This window comes from Bubalus bubalis, chromosome 13 (genome assembly GCF_019923935.1).
Source record: "Bubalus bubalis isolate 160015118507 breed Murrah chromosome 13, NDDB_SH_1, whole genome shotgun sequence".
Lineage (NCBI taxonomy): Eukaryota > Metazoa > Chordata > Mammalia > Artiodactyla > Bovidae > Bubalus > Bubalus bubalis.
In genome coordinates, this window is record NC_059169.1 from 29075370 (window position 1) to 29091848 (window position 16479).

A 16479-nucleotide genomic window follows, 5' to 3' on the forward strand; every position below is an offset into this window, starting at 1 on the left:
ATACATAAAAGTTGATTGAGGAATCATTTAGGCAAATATCTAAGGCAACTATTTTGTGGGTAAATCAAAGAAAATAGGATTATACATTTCTCTAATACTACACTTTTAAATGTTATTATTAAATTAACTTAGCTTCCAAACAAGGCATATATGTAAAGTGTACTCAAGCACTGAAGCAAATTTTCATAATTTCTGAAAATGGAATCAGATCTACTCTTAAGGGAGGTTTGATGTTTTAAGCCATATTCTTCTGTTATTAAATTATTTAGAGAAGGACTAGTCATTTATTTGAAAATTTAGTTTTTACATATTAGAATAAATTACATTTGCTATATTACCAATTTACTGAATGATAGCCAACTTAGCAAATTCAAAAGTTGATTCATTGTGAAGGACTTTGTTTATGATTATCTTACATTTTATTTTCAAAATAGGAATAATAGAACTGAAAATTCTAAATATGTGCCTTACATTTCATCCTTTAGTTTTGATGGGTTTTTAAAGTTTTTTTGTAAAACAGAAATAATACGTCCAAGTTGTTATCAATATTAACAATTATTCTGTCTATTCTGACCCAGGTTGTGGTTTAAGCAACAAGGATACAATAGTAAATACACACACACACACACACACACACACACACAAACCCCTTGCCTCCAATTCCAGCTTGCAGGGAGACCCTGTAGCCACAGGTATGCATACCAATGACCAGGGGCATGCTCAGTTGCTTGTGGCACCATATTCTACCTCCCTGTCTCCTTTCCAGGCCTCTATCACCTGCAGCAAGCCCCTCCAGCTGCATCTGCTCACCCCTGGTCTGATTCCCAGCACCAGCCTGCACTGTCCTGGGCATATGGAGAGACGCAGCAGCCACTAAAGTACATCAGGGTCCCCACAACCGCAAGTGAGCCTGCAGCTGGCCCCAGCCCTTGCCCCAGCTGGGAGCCCAGCTGTAGTTGAATCCAATGGCACAAACCCAGGGACTAGAGAGAGGAGTGAATGCGGGCCCCCAAGCAGTTGTGGAGGCTGTCAACATGCACTCAAACAACTATAGGATCTCTGTGATCACACATGTGGAGGAGAGGCCAGTGAGGTCAGGGCAGCAGGGAGCAAGTGCACATCTGGAAGGGCTGATGTCAAGGGTGTGCCAGGCAGGGAGGGTTGACTGCAGGCTAGCATCCTGCACGCATCCAGCCACTGAGGCCTGGGCTGCCGCCATGTGGATCCTAAGCCTACTGAGGGCGGAGAAAGCAAAGCAGGACTGGGGGCTCAGGTGGCGGGCATCTGCCAACACAAATACCCGTGGGGTGAAAACTGACGGAATCTGCAAGAGTGGGAGGCAGCTATGCTGGACCTGGTTTCACAGTGGCAGTAGCTCTGGCAGTCCTCTGCAGAGCTGGACACTGGAAACCCCAGTTCCTCCTGGGTGGCCGCTGCACTTCCTCCTTTTCCTAGCTTCCTCTGCTTGTCTCAGCTTTGCTGCTGGCTGGGTGGGGTTAGACCAAAGCAGGTCCTTTGAGTGGTGCCCTGGAGAAGCTGGTCTCTTATCTCATCCTCACTTTTTCAGCAAGGGAATCTCTTGTAGCTGGTGAGCCTTCTTTCGGCACTGAGCTCTGCCAGCCCGGGAGCAAGAGAATGCAGGAAACATGAGGTTGTTCTTCCTTCCTTATTTGTGTGATTCTTCTTGGTGTTTTCTCGTTCCACTGGCTTGCTGAAGTCAATCACATGGGGTCTCCCAAGCATTTTTTGTTCATGAATAGTTGCTGAGTGATTGGTATTCATGAAGGGCTGAGGCTGGGGGTTTCTTTCTTTACCATCTTGGTGACATTACTCCTTATTGACCTTGGTTTTTTAATCTCTTTGACATAAAATGTATTTAATAAATGCAGACCTAATAACTTTGCTGTCATGGATAATAATTAAAAGGAGATAATAAAACCCAAACGTCTTAATTATCATGTTTTTATTGTGTGATAGATATGGCCCTTAAATATGTACAATCATTATGTTTACCTAATTTTACAAATAGAAATAATATTCTCAAGCATTGTACCTCAATATTTATCTGAGTTACCTAGGTTTAACTATGACAATAATAACCTGCTCTTTGTCTAGGTGTTTTACAAAAGTCTAAGAAATTACCAAATTTGCTTAGCTTTAGTAGTTTATCTTTGACAAACACAAACTGTTCCCAAATATTTCATTCATAAGTTTATTTTGAAAAGCCCCAATACTGCTGATACTTACATAACTCCTCTTTATTTCATTCTTGCAAAACCCAGAAGGCACTAGAGAATGACTGCAATGAATCACAACATGAATATTTCAGTACTTTGAGGACTTTTTCTCAGCATGCTGTAGAATGTAAAACCAAGTGCTGTTTACACCATGTCAAGGAAAAAAAAAATAGTGAATACTTCCAAAGTAAAGCCAGCCGATTCCAAATCTTTTCTTAATGAAGAGTTACTATGAGAATATAATGGGGTTAAGGAAGATGACCAAAATGGATCTAACATTTTTTTATAAACAAAGGAAAATTCGGGGTTCATTTAGCAGCTTTAGGAAAGGGAATATCATGACCCCATCTGAAGTGTTAGGGGAATACTGGGCCATACATTTTTCAGTTAGTCTCACACATGCACATTTCATACCTATTATGTTTGTTAAATAGATTCTATTAACAGACTTGATATTTAATGGGTATTTAAATACCTGTCTAATATAAATACCCATCTAATATAACTACCCACTAGAAAAGGCAGAGGAACCAGGGATCAAATTGCCAACATCTGCTGGATCATGGAAAACGCAAGAGAGTTGCAGAAAAACATCTATTTCTGCTTTACTGACTATACCAAAGCCTTTGACTGTGTCGATCACAATAAACTGTGGAAAATTCTGAAAGAGACAGGAATACTAGACCACCTGATCTGCCTCTTGAGAAATGTGTATGCAGGTCAGGAAGCAACAGTTAGAACTGGACATGGAACAACACACTGGTTCCAAATAGGAAAAGGAGTTCATCAAGGCTGTATACTGTCACCCTGTTTATTTAACTTATATGCAGAGTACATCATGAGAAACACTGGACTGGAAGAAACACAAGCTGGAATCAAGATTGCCAGGAGAAATATCAATAACCGCAGATGTGCAGATGACATCACCCTTATGGCAGAAAGTGAAGAGGAACTCAAAAGCCTCTTGATGAAAGTGAAAGCGGAGAGTTAAAAAGTGGGCTTAAAGCTCAACATTCAGAAAACAAAGATCATGGCATCCGGTCCCATCACTTCATGGGAAATAGATGGGGAAACAGTGGAAACAGTGTCAGACTTTATTTTTCTGGGCTCCAAAATCACTGCAGATGGTGACTGCAGCCATGAAATTAAAAGACGCTTACTCCTTGGAAGGAAAGTTATGACCAACCTAGACAGCATATTCACAAGCAGAGACATTACTTTGTCAACAAAGGTTTGTCTAGTTAAGGCTACGGTTTTTCCTGTGGTCATGTATGGATGTGAGAGTTGGACTGTGAAGAAGGCTGAGTGCCGAAGAATTGATGCTTTTGAACTGTGGTGTTGGAGAAGACTCTTGAGAGTCCCTTGGACTGCAAGGAGATCCAACCAGTCCATTCTGAAGATCACCCCTGGGATTTCTTTGGAAGGAATGATGCTAAAGCTGAAACTCCAGTACTTTAGCCACCTCATGCAAAGAGTTGACTCATTGGAAAAGACTCTGATGCTGGGAGGGATTGAGGGCAAGAGAAGGGGACGACAGAGGATAAGAGGGCTGGCTGGCATCACTGACTCAATGGACGTGAGTCTGAGTGAACTCCGGGAGTTGGTGATGGACAGGAGGCCTGGCGTGCTGCGATTCATGGGGTCGCAAAGAGTCGGACATGACTGAGTGACTGATCTGATCTGAACATCCATTTCCTTAAAATTGAAATGACAAAAAATAAATGATAGGCAGAGTTCCAAAGAATAGCAAGGAGAGATAAGAAAACCTTTCTCAGTGATTAATGGAAAGAAATAGAGGAAAACAACAGAATTGGAAAGACTAGACATCTTTTCAAGAAAATTAGAGATACCAAGGGAATATTGCATGCAAAGATGGGCTCAATAAAGGTCAGAAATGGTATGCACCTAACAGAAGCAGAAGATATTAAGAACAGGTGGCAAGAATACACATAACTGTACAAAAAAGATCTTCATGACCCAGATAATCATGATGGTGTGATCACTCACCTAGAGCCAGACATCCTGGAATGTGAAGTCAAGTGGGCCTTAGGAAACATCACTACAAACAAAGCTAGTGGAGGTGATGGAATTCCAGTTGAGTGATTTAAAATCCTAAAAGATGATGCTGTGACAGTGCTTCACTCAATATGCCAGGAAATTTGGAAAACTCAGCAGTGGCCAAAGGACTGGAAAAGGCCAGTTTTTATTCCTATCCGAAAGAAAGGCAATGCCCCAAAAAATGCTCAAACTACTGCACAATTGCACTCATCTCACATGCTAGTAAAGTAATGCTCAGAATTCTCCAAGCCAGGCTTTAGCAATACATGAACCCTGAATTTTCAGATGTTCAAGCTGGTTTTAGAAAAGGCAGAGGAACCAGAGATCAAATTGCCAACATCTGCTGGATCATTGAAAAAGCAAGTAGTTCCAGAAAAACATCTATTTCTGATTTCTTGACTATGCCAAAGCCTTTGACTGTGTGGATCACAATAAACTGTGGAAAATTCTGAAAGAGATGTGAATACCAGACCACCTGACCTGCCTATTGAGAAATCTGTATGCAGGTCAGGAAGCAACAGTTAGAACTGGACATGGAACATCACACTGGTTCCAAAGGAAAAGGAGTTATGTCAAAGCTATATACTGTCACCCTGCTTATTTAACTTATATGCAGAGTACATCATGAGAAATGCTAGGCTGGAAGAAGCACAAGCTGGAATCAAGATTGCTGGGAGAAATATCAATAACCTCAGATATGCAGATGACACCACCCTTATGGTAGAAAGCAAAGAAGAACTAAAGAGCCTCTTGATGTAAGTGAAGGAGAGTGAAAAGTTTGGCTTAAAGCTCAACATTCAGAAAACTAAGATCATGGCATCCAGTCCCATCACTTCATGGCAAATAGATAGGGAAATAGTGGAAACAGTGTCAGACTTTATTTCTTTGGGCTCCAAAATCACTGCAGATGGTGATTTTAGCCATGAAATTAAAAGATGCTTACTCCTTGGAAGGAAAGTTATGACCAATGTAGACAACATATTAAAAAGCAGAGACATTACTTTGTCAACAAAGGTCCGTCTAGTCTAGGCTATGGTTTTTCCAGTAGTCATGTATGGATGTGAGTGTTGGACTATAAAGAAAGCTGAGCATCGAAGAATTAATGCTTTTGAACTGTGGTGTTGGAGAAGACTCTTCAGAGTCCCTTGGACTGCAAGGAGATCCTACCAGTCCATCCTAAAGGAGATCAGTCCTGGGTGTTCATTGGAAGGACTGATGTAAAGCTGAAACTCCAATACTCTGGCCACCTGATGCGAAGGGCTGACTCATTTGAAAAGACCCTGATGCTGGGAAAGATTGAGGGCAGGAGGAGGAGGGGACAACAGGGGATGAGATGGTTGGATGGCATCACTGACTCAATGGACATGGGTTTGGGTTGACTACAGGAGTTGGTGATGGACACTAAGGCTTGGCATGCCTCGGTCCATAGGGTCGCAAAGAGTCAGACACGACTGAGTGACTGAAGTGAACTGAAGTATGATTTTTGAGGACCATGAGAGCTCACATGTTCTTTTTCTGTTTTTTTGTTTGTTTGTTTGTTTGTTTTCCCTGATTGGAAACCAAGCAAGAAATAGACTGTATTAAAATCATGGGTAACTCTATTAGAGCTTAAAATGAGATTGATAAAAAATTAGTAATTCCTTACCAAGAACACCTAAAGAAAATAGAATATCACTTGAGAAAGGTATTCTATAGAGTATAGTCTCAAGTTAAATCTAATAATCATATGTAAGAGCAAGGAAAACGCTAAATATATATTAAACACCAAAAATAACAGAACAAAGATCACAAAAGGAAATGCCTAGATTGCAGTAATGATTCAACATTTATCTAAAATAACATGGAACTTTCTTTTCTGAAGATGTTCAAACTAGGTTATATACCAGTCCTAAAATGATGGAATAAGTGGCTATACATAAAGATCATCTCTTAGCCATAGTGCTTCAAATCATCTGTTGCTAAATAAATGGACAGTCTTGCTAATAAATTATTTAAGTTATCAACAACAACAAAAGTGTGTATGTGTGTGGGAAAAAGACCTGTTCCTTCTGTGTTCTAGACTGTGGCAACATACTGCAGCTTTCACATTGAGGCCAGATGCACATAAATATCCTAGCCTCACTGAAATCATCAGAGAACAAATATGCAAAAAAATAAGAGAAATACTTAGAGAAAGTCATCCATATTCAATAAGAGATTAGAGACCTATGGCTCTTCTCATCACTGGAAGAGCGCTGAGAAGAGGAAAATCTACCAAACAGGGATACAATAAAAATGCTGAGTGAAACCCCTCTTAGACAAATCCTTCAAAAACATGTTTCTGGGCACACAAAGCATAGTCAAGACTGAAGAGAAAGAAAAACTGCACCTTGAACGGAAAGCTGACAGTAGGGTATAGAGCATAAGGAGATTTCTAGAGCACAAGATGGAGACTCCACAATAAACACAAAAACATCTACTGAATCTCATCTTACCTCATATTTCCCAGAGAAGGAAATATTCTGATATCACTGTTAAAAGTATTTGAACCTATTCGTAAACCAAATCAAATTAAACATTAACAAACATCCCAATCCTGTCCAACTAATGATCAGATTGATTCAGTTCTCTACTAAAGTAATCTGGCTCAAGAAAAAGCATGTCATTTTAAAAGGTTGACAATATTACCCTAGTACCCCAATACACAGGAATAAGTAAGAACATATACACATGGTCATAAGAAAAGCTGTCAGTAGAAGCAGAAACAGCGATTTCCTTGATACTGATGTTCTCAGAATGTGACTTTAAAGTAATTATAATTAAAAATACCAAAGTACATACTAAAAATTGTGAAAAATGTATTGTATGATACAGGGAAGTTATCAGAGACAAATAAAATACAAAGAATAAAATGGAAAAAATGTTAAATATATCATGAATAAAGAATTCACTGATGAATTTTTTAAAATGTACTGAAAAGTGGAAAATTGAAATTGAATTAATAATTTTCAAAAATCTGTTACAAAAAAGCTTTTAAAAAATGGCTAAAAAACAAAATTGGAGATCTGTGATGGAATGTAATATGGCTTAATTTAAAACTTGGTTGCCAAACAGGAAAAGAGCGAGAAAATGGGGCAGAAAAACTAAAGAAATAACAATTGAGAGCCTTCAAAAACTGACAAAAGACATCTACAAATTTGTTGAAGCTGAGGAAACTCAAACAGGATAAATACAAATACTGCCCTGGTGACGGTTCATTTTATGTGTCAACTTGAGTAGGTGAAGATAGTAAAACATTATTTCTGAGTGTGCCTTTGAGAGTGTTTCCAAAAGAGATCAGCATTTGAACCAATAGACTGATGAAAGGAAATTATTCTCCAAAGCAGGTGAGCTTCGTCCAATACCCTGAGAATCAGAGAACAAAAAGACAGAGGAAGGGTGAATTTGCTCTCTGCTTAAACTGGGACACCCACCTTTTCCTGCCCATGGACATCAAGATTCTGGTGCCCTGGTTCTGGTGCCTTAGGATTCAGAAAGGTACTGAAACCATTGGCTCTTCTGGGTCTCAGTGCTTTAGATTTGGACAAGAAATACACTGTTGACTTCTGGGAGTTTCCAGCTTGCAGTTAGAAAGTCATAATACTTCCCAATTGCCATAATCTTAAATGCAAATAATTCATGATAAATCTTTCTATATTTGTATCTTTATATATCACTGTCTGTATATATCTATCACATGTCTATATCTATCTTCTATCTCCAACTGTTTCTCTTCGACTGGAAATTCTAATATACCCAGTAATAGTGGTACCTGCAGATGTATACTGTTGCCAAAAATCATTGAACTGATCAATTCAGATATTTGTACTTTATTTTATGCAAATGATACATCTTGTTAAGCAGATGATAAACATTAAGGGTAAAATAACATATAAACTCATTAATATTATATATTCCAATTTGTTGTCTTGTTTAGTTGTTCAGTCGTGCCCGAATCTTTATGACCCCATGGACTGCAGCACACCAGGCTTCCCTGTCCTTTACCATCTCCCTTGCTCAAACTCATGTCCATTGATTCAGTGATGCCATAAAACCATCCTGTCCTCTGTTGTCCACTTCTCCTCCTGCCTTTAATCTTTCCAGCATCAGGGTATTTTATAATGAGTCAAATCTTTGCACTAGGTGGCCAAAGTATTGGAGCTTCAGCTTCAGTGCCAGTCCTTCCAATGAATATTCAGGATTAATTTTCTATAGGATTGACTGGTTTGATCTCTTCACAGGCCAAGAAACTCTCACGAGTCTTCTCCAACACCAAAGTTCAAACGAATCAATTCTTTAACACTCAGCCTTCTTTCTGATCCAACTCTCACATCCATACATGACTACTGCAAAAACCATAGGTTTGACTATAGGGTTTTTGTCGGCAAAGTGATTCTCTACTTTTTAATATGCTGTCCAGGGTTGTCATAGCTTTTCTTCCAAGGAGCAAGCATCTTTTAATTTCATGGCTGCAGTCACCATTTGCAGTGATTTTGGAGTCCAAGAAAATAAAGTCTCTCACTGTTTCCATTGTTTCCCCATCTATTTGCCATGAAGGGATGGGACTGGATGCCATGGTCTTCATTTTTTGAATGCTGAGTTTTAAGCCAGCTTCTTCAATCTTCCCTTTCACTTTCATCAAAAGGCTCTTTAGTTCCTGTTTCTTTCTGCCATAAGTGTGGTATCATCTGCATATCTGAGGTTATTGATGTTTCTCCCACTATCTTGATTCTAGCTTGTGCTTCATCCAGCCTGGCATTTTGCATGATGTACTCTGAATATAAGTTAAATAAGCAAGGTGACAATATACAGCCTTGACATACTCCCTTCTCAATTTGGAACCAGTCCATTGTTCCATGTCCAGTTCTAACTGTTGTTTCTTCACCTGCACACAGATTTCTCGGGAGGCAGGTAATGTGGTCTGGTTTTTCCATCACTTGAAGAATTTTCCACAGTTTGTTGTGATCCACACAGTCAAAGGCTTTGGCATAGTCAATGAAGCAGAAGATGCTTTTCTGGAATTCTCTTGCTTTTACTATGATCCAATGGATGCTGGCAATTTGATCTCTGATTCCTCTGTCTTTTCTAAATTCAACTTCAACATCTGCAATTTATCAATTCACTTACTGTTGAATCCTAGCTTGGAAAATTTGAGCATGACTTTGCTAGCCTGTGACATGAGTGCAATTGTGTGTTAGTTTGAACATTCTTTGGCATTGCCTTTCTTTGGGATTGGAATGAAAACTGACCATACCTCCCTTACCATTATATAATTTCTTAATTCTTAGAAGATAGTTAAGTTCTACAGAAAAATGACTTAGAAAACTTAAATGACACTGAAGGAAAGCAGAGATATTACTTTGCCAACAAAGTTCCATCTAGGCAAAGCTATATTTTCCAGTAGTCATGTATGGATGTGAGAGTTGAACTATATAGAGAGCTGAGTGCCAAAGAACTGATGCTTTTGAACTGTGGTGTTGGAGAAGACTCTTGAAAGTCCCTTAGATGGAAAGGATATCCAACCAGTCCATCCTAAAGAAGATCAGTCCTGAGTGTTCATTGGAAGGACTGATGTTGAAGCTGAAACTCCAGTACTTTGGCCACCTGATGTGAAGAGCTGACTCATTTGAAAAGGCCCTGATGCTGGGAAAGATTGAGGGCAGGAGGAGAAGGGAATGACAGAGGATGAGATGGTTGGATGGCATCACCAACTCAATGGACATGAGCTTGGGTAATCTCTGGGAGTTCGTGATGAACAGGTAGGCCTGGTGTGCTGTGGTCCATGGGGTTGCAAAGAGTCGGACACAACTGAGCGACTGAACTGAAGGAAAAGAACTTTGGAAGAAAATGTGTAACAACAATAGTCAGTGAGAGGTGAAACATTGTGATGGGAGTAACTGGCACTCTGGAGTCAATGACAGGCAATACAGCATTTATAAATAAATCCTCTAAGGGTGAAGCAGAGGGAAATGTGAATGAGAGAGACACAGCCAATCTATTAATATTTCTATTCTTTCACAGATATGCTCTGCTAATACACTGAGATATCTGCCCAGCTGAGTCTTTGATGAATTAATACAAAGATTTGTTTGTTTAGTTGGTTGCTTTTTCCTGAATACTAGTATATGTCTATCTTCAGAATAAGCAAACATGCACCAGTTTGGTGCATCTGGTTTTCCTGTATGTTTAGATTTGAAGGGCCTGTGTGTAGAGTGGTTGCTGCTGCTGCTGAGTCACTTCAGTCGTGTCCGACTCTGTGTGACCCCATAGACAGCAGACCACCAGGCTCCCCCGTCCCTGGGATTTTCCAGGCAAGAACACTGGAGGGGGTTGCCATTTCCTTCTCCAATGCATGAAAGTGAAAAGTGAAAGTGAAGTCACTCAGTCGTGTCTGACCCTCAGCGACCCCGTAGAGTGGTGGCACTATTATAAACTTGATCTTATTTTCTAAAAACTGTTGTATAAGGTATTTATGAATAGCATAATTTATGTTCTTCCAAAATAAGAAGAACTCAGAAAAGTGTTTTTGGAATGCACAATGTACTATACACTTCAAAGTACACAAGTTTATTCTTTTTTTGCTAATATACAAAGTGGATATTTTTCTTGTACTTTAATGGAAGCTCAAAAAATCTACAGAGTAGATATTTTTCTTGTATTTTCATGAAAGCTATTCACATATCATCATTGCACTATGAAATCAGATTAAAACAAGAACTTCATTTGATGATTATTTTATCCTAGCCTAATCACAAGTGACAAATAGATGCCAAGTAACAGAAGGAACGGCTTGAGCAAAAACTATTGAGATATATCGCTTTACACTGTCCTCCATCATAGCAAGTTTTAGATTATTTTGATTTTGAACAAACATAACTTAATTGATAATTTTGAATAAATGTAACTTACTTGAAAGGCATGGGAAAGAGTCTTTCCTGTACCTTTCAAACTAGATCATAATATACCAGTTTTAAGACCATTTGAGATAGCCACAGCCTGAACTGGAAAACACATGTCATGTCAGATCTGTGTATTGAAAAATACAATTTCATGTTGTATCTTTTCCTCTTTTTTGAAAAATCTTTCTATGAGAAAATATCAGAATATTATAAAATTACTAGAGATAAGATGTGACTATTATAATTATTTATATTTTTAATAAAATTACTAGTAATAAGATGTGACTAATTTATTATAATTATTTTAAATACACACATATATATATTGTTTTACATAATACCTGGTGGTATATTATCAATTTATTATAGATTTCTCCATATTTAGCATGAAAGAGATTTCAAATTTTTTTCTAGCAAATATCTAAAATAAAAAAAGCTTTCAACAAGTTCTCTTATGTTACTTTCAGCATCTCAGGTCCTGAAAATACTATTATTTCAATGAATATTTCAATGGAAATGAACTGCTAACCTCTAGAGTGAAGAGAGTCTGTAAAAGATATTAAATGAAAAAGGGAAATTACCAGCTTAGAAAAGAGCAATTTCAGACAGCCTTATAGTGGTATTAGTAATTCTACTGTCAGCGTAAAAGAAAATGCCAGCACAGTGATGATATTGTTTTTTTAAAAGACAGTGAGAACTGCAATATTTCATCTGAAGCATGTCTGTCTGAAACTCAAGTTAAAAATGGAAGGTCATAGATACTCTTAGGTACCTACTGGGTTAAAGCCATTTTTGTATTCTATATTTGCTTTCAGTTCTAGATTTATAGAGAAGGAATAATCCATTTACTATTTTGCAAATAAATAGCCAGTAAAAGAGAGCAACTATTTTGTTGCTTAGCCAATACATGTAATCTTCATTGTCTCTTATGCTACTTCTCAGAGCCTTCTGGTTGCTTTTACTGAGAGTTCAAAAATCAAAAGGAAAAATAAGAGTCTGGAAAAATAAAAAAGGGTTCTGAAACTTGATCGTAATACTTTTTTATTATTCTGCCAAAAAATAAAAAGTTTTAGCAGTCCTTTGAGGTAAGAATCTTAATGGGGAATATATCCATCACTTTTATCTGTGCAAATATACTATGCATTATGGCTATTCTAAGTTGCCGGAGGTTATAAAAAGCAATATGCAGGATAAAGTAAAACTGAGTTTTATTCACATTTCAATTTTGCTCTCTACCTTTTTAATGGTATGAGTAACTTCTTTTTCTTCAAGGTTTTTTTTTTTTTTTTTTTTTTTCCTATCTAAGAGGATAAACAGCCTAGTAAGAATGCCTCAAAGGCTTTTTGTTTTAGAGATCATAAAGCTAAACACGAAGAAAAGATGTGAAGTAAAGATTAAGAACTTGTTTTACAATGTGTAACGTGATGTTGGTTAAGGAATCTTGAAGATAACACTCTAATTCATCTAGAAGTAACAGCAATGAGAAAATGGTTGTACATTTTTGTGATCTTGATGCAGTTAAACACATGATGGTTTATTACATACTTGAGGAGCGTGGTTTATAGAACTTGCTGGTGAGGAATTAATTTAAAAAGCACTGTAGAATAATAAAGTGACTTCTGGCTTTTTACAACTAGTACAAGGAGAAAAACAAACAAAGCAAAGCTTACAGCACTGTAACTAACTTTTCTTTCAAAAAAATAAAATCAAATTAATTGTATGTTAATGAGTAGCTCATCTCCATTTTATCTATATTAATTAAGCAATCACATAAATGTATTTCAGAAAAGGATAGTTTCTCTGGCTTTTAGGAAACAAAAACAATATAAGACTCTCATTTAAAATTTTTCAAAATATTCTGCAGAAAGTTTTCAAGCTATTCTTATGTTACTACTTAAATTTAAGTCTGTTTTAAATAAACTGCTTCTACTGATTCTAGTTTTATTTTTCCTGGATTCAGTATAGTATTTTTCTTGTATAATGGTAACATAAGATAAATTAAAATAAGTCATCTATATCCTAGAGTTTGAGAAGTGTGTGAAAAGTGTTTGTGTGCCTGTTTGTATAATGTTTTAATAATTTCATTTGCTTTTTGAATGAGACAATCTCCCATATATTTTCTAACCAATTACATGTATGAGCTTACATAAGCATACACACACTGATACTTCTATATGTAGTTATATAAGAATATAATAACAATTTAAAAATTTTAGAAGATTTCTTATAATTTTAAAAAGCTGCATTATGACTGAAAACTTGGATTACAAAGAACTAAAAAAAAAAGTCAAGAATTCTAAAACATAGTTTGGCTTGTGCAATGCACTCATTTGTGTGTGTGTGTGTGTGTGTGTGTATATGTCTGTAGATGCATAAAGTAGCAAGAATTGTAGGACAGTCAGGTCCACAAAGATTCAGTGGAATCTTCTTAGACTGAATTAAGGATTTAGATAAACTTTAAAGGCAAGTCCTTAATCTTCAGAGTATTCTAAAGAAATCTAATCAGTGCCTTATATGATTCCTCTTATTCAGGTCTACTCAGAGTCTTTATACACAGTATTATGCCAACAGATGATACCAACTCAAACTCCAATTTTCCTTATAGAAGTTTAAAATTTAACTGCCATCAAAGCTATATCCTAAATGGATGCCCCTGCATATAAGTTCTGTGTATGACTGGTGGCAGGGTGGGGGGAGGTGTGTCACAGGGCCTCCCTTATCCATAGAATCATTCTGAAAAGAAAATTAACTTTTCCATCTCTCGTTTTTCCTAGTCATAATTGGATATACAGAATACTCTTCTGACAGACTCACTTGATTAGTTGAGATACCACCTGTTGTACCTTGCACAGACAAAATGTAATGTCTGAACCTGTGACCAAGTAATATCTAAAATTTATTACTGACCCCCAGTATTATGTGCAGAGAGTCTTAAAAACAGTTTAAATACTATTGACATTCTTTTAGGATAAGGCATGAATAAGAGAAGATTCAGTTCAGTTCAGTTCAGTCGCTCAGTCGTGTCCTACTCTTTGCGACCCCATGAATCGCAGCACGCCAGGCCTCCCTGTCCATCACCAACTCCCGGAGTTCACTCAGACTCACGTCCATTGAGTCAGTGATGCCATCCAGCCATCTCATCCTCTGTCGTCCCCTTCTCCTCCTGCCCCCAATCCCTCCCAGCATCAGAGTCTTTTCCAGTGAGTCAACTCTTCGCATGAGGTGGCCAAAATACTGGAGTTTCAGCTTTAGCATCATTCCTTCCAAAGAAATCCCAGGGCTGATCTTCAGAATGGACTGGTTGGATCTCCTTGCAGTCCAAGGGACTCTCAAGAGTCTTCTCCAACACCACAGTTCAAAGGCATCAATTCTTTGGCGCTCAGCCTTCTTCACAGTCCAACTCTCACATCCATACATGACCACAGGGAAAACCATAGCCAAGGAAAAAGATGATAAATCTTCCCTTGAGAACATATGTGTAAAGTCATATAACAACTATCTTATTTTATTCATCTATTTCATTCATTCAATCTTACTTTTGTTCAACAAATGAGTATTAAGTACTGTATGCCAGGAATCTAAGTTACTGAGGCTCTTACATGGTATGTCTTACTTAGAAAAGTCCTTATATATTTTAAGATTCAAAGATTATAAAATTATTAAATTTATCTTTTTAACCCATCTAAAGTTTATCAAGTACATGATATGAGGCAGAAATACAACACTTATTATTTATTAGAGTTTTAATTTTTGTCTATTTGATTTTTATTTTGGTAAACAGATAAAAGTGTTATTCCTAATCATTTGTTAAGTATCCTGTCATTTCTCCATGTAGTAAGAAATGCAATATTTATTAAACACTAAAGATGATACAGTGTTATGGTAATGGGCTCAATTTCCAAAGCCAGATTTTCTAGATTCAGATTTTGATAATATTTATAAGCTGATTTGTTCAGGTTATTTAATTTTTCTGAGCTTTCATTTATTTTAAAAATTATAAAAATAGTTTTGCTATTTAGTTTTCTTTATGTAGTTTACATAACAGTTAAAATATAAGAGCAAAATCTAATATAAAAGAATCAATTACTTTTATTCCTGGATTCACAAATATTCCTGGTTTATTTTATTGGATTCATGCTTCTATTATCTTTTATCTACTTGTCAGTCTTGTATTCAACCAATGACAGTCTTGTATTCAAACCATGAATATGTTTTTTTTATAGACAAGACTTAGTTCCCCACCTTCTTCTGTTCTTTCCGCCCTCCCCACCCAGGGGGCAAATTTGTTTGCTATTTAGTCTATTTCCACCCCCAGTAAAACAATTATCAACTCAACTGCTACTTTATATTTACATCAGAAAGAAAGTGAAGTCACTCAGTCTTGTCCGATTCTTTGTGACCCCATGAACTGCAGCCTACCAGGCTCCTCCGTCGATGGGATTCTCCAGGCAAGCATACTGGAGTGGGTTGCCATTTCCTTCTCCAGGGGATCTTCCCGACCCAGGGACCGAACCCAGGTCTCCCACGTTGCAGGCAGATGCTTTAACCTCTGAGCCACTAGGGAACTATGTACTAATTTTTAACAGAACTCACAATTCTCAATGTTAGTTTCTGAGATGTGATATGCTTCAAATTAGTCCAGACATGATCTTCTGTCTTTTAATAAAGTTTTGCTCTTTTAACAAATAATACACAATTATTTCACTAATTTTAGTTCAGGCATTTGATAATTTTATTTTCACATCAAATGAAATAATTTCCCACATATCTTCAAATTAACTATTACAAACATACTGGAAATTCCATGTTTTTGCTTATATGTATTTAAACACGTTATACCTTCTCTTTAGATTTACAGGTTTCCCCATTGATATCTTAAATCTGTGAATGCAGTGTTTCCTCTGAGCACTTTAGATAATTTAGTGTGTGGTAAACACTCTTGGAATTTGTGTAGGGTTTTATTTATACATATCATTTCCTCCATTTCCCAATACAATACCTATTTTTTCCAGCTTTCTTTAATTTAACTATGATTCAGTTTTCATATTTGCCTACTTAGAAAAAAAGAATTGCATATGTGCCTCCTAAATCATTTTAAATGTGATGAACAATTCACATGTGTCTACACATGACACACAGCCTGGGTTCCACCATGATCCTCCAGGAAACTGACTACAGCGATATGGTGTGGTAGTTTTCAAAGAAATGTTCTTGTTGTTTATGCATGAAGTTGTGTCCAACTCTTCTGACCCCATGGATTATATAGC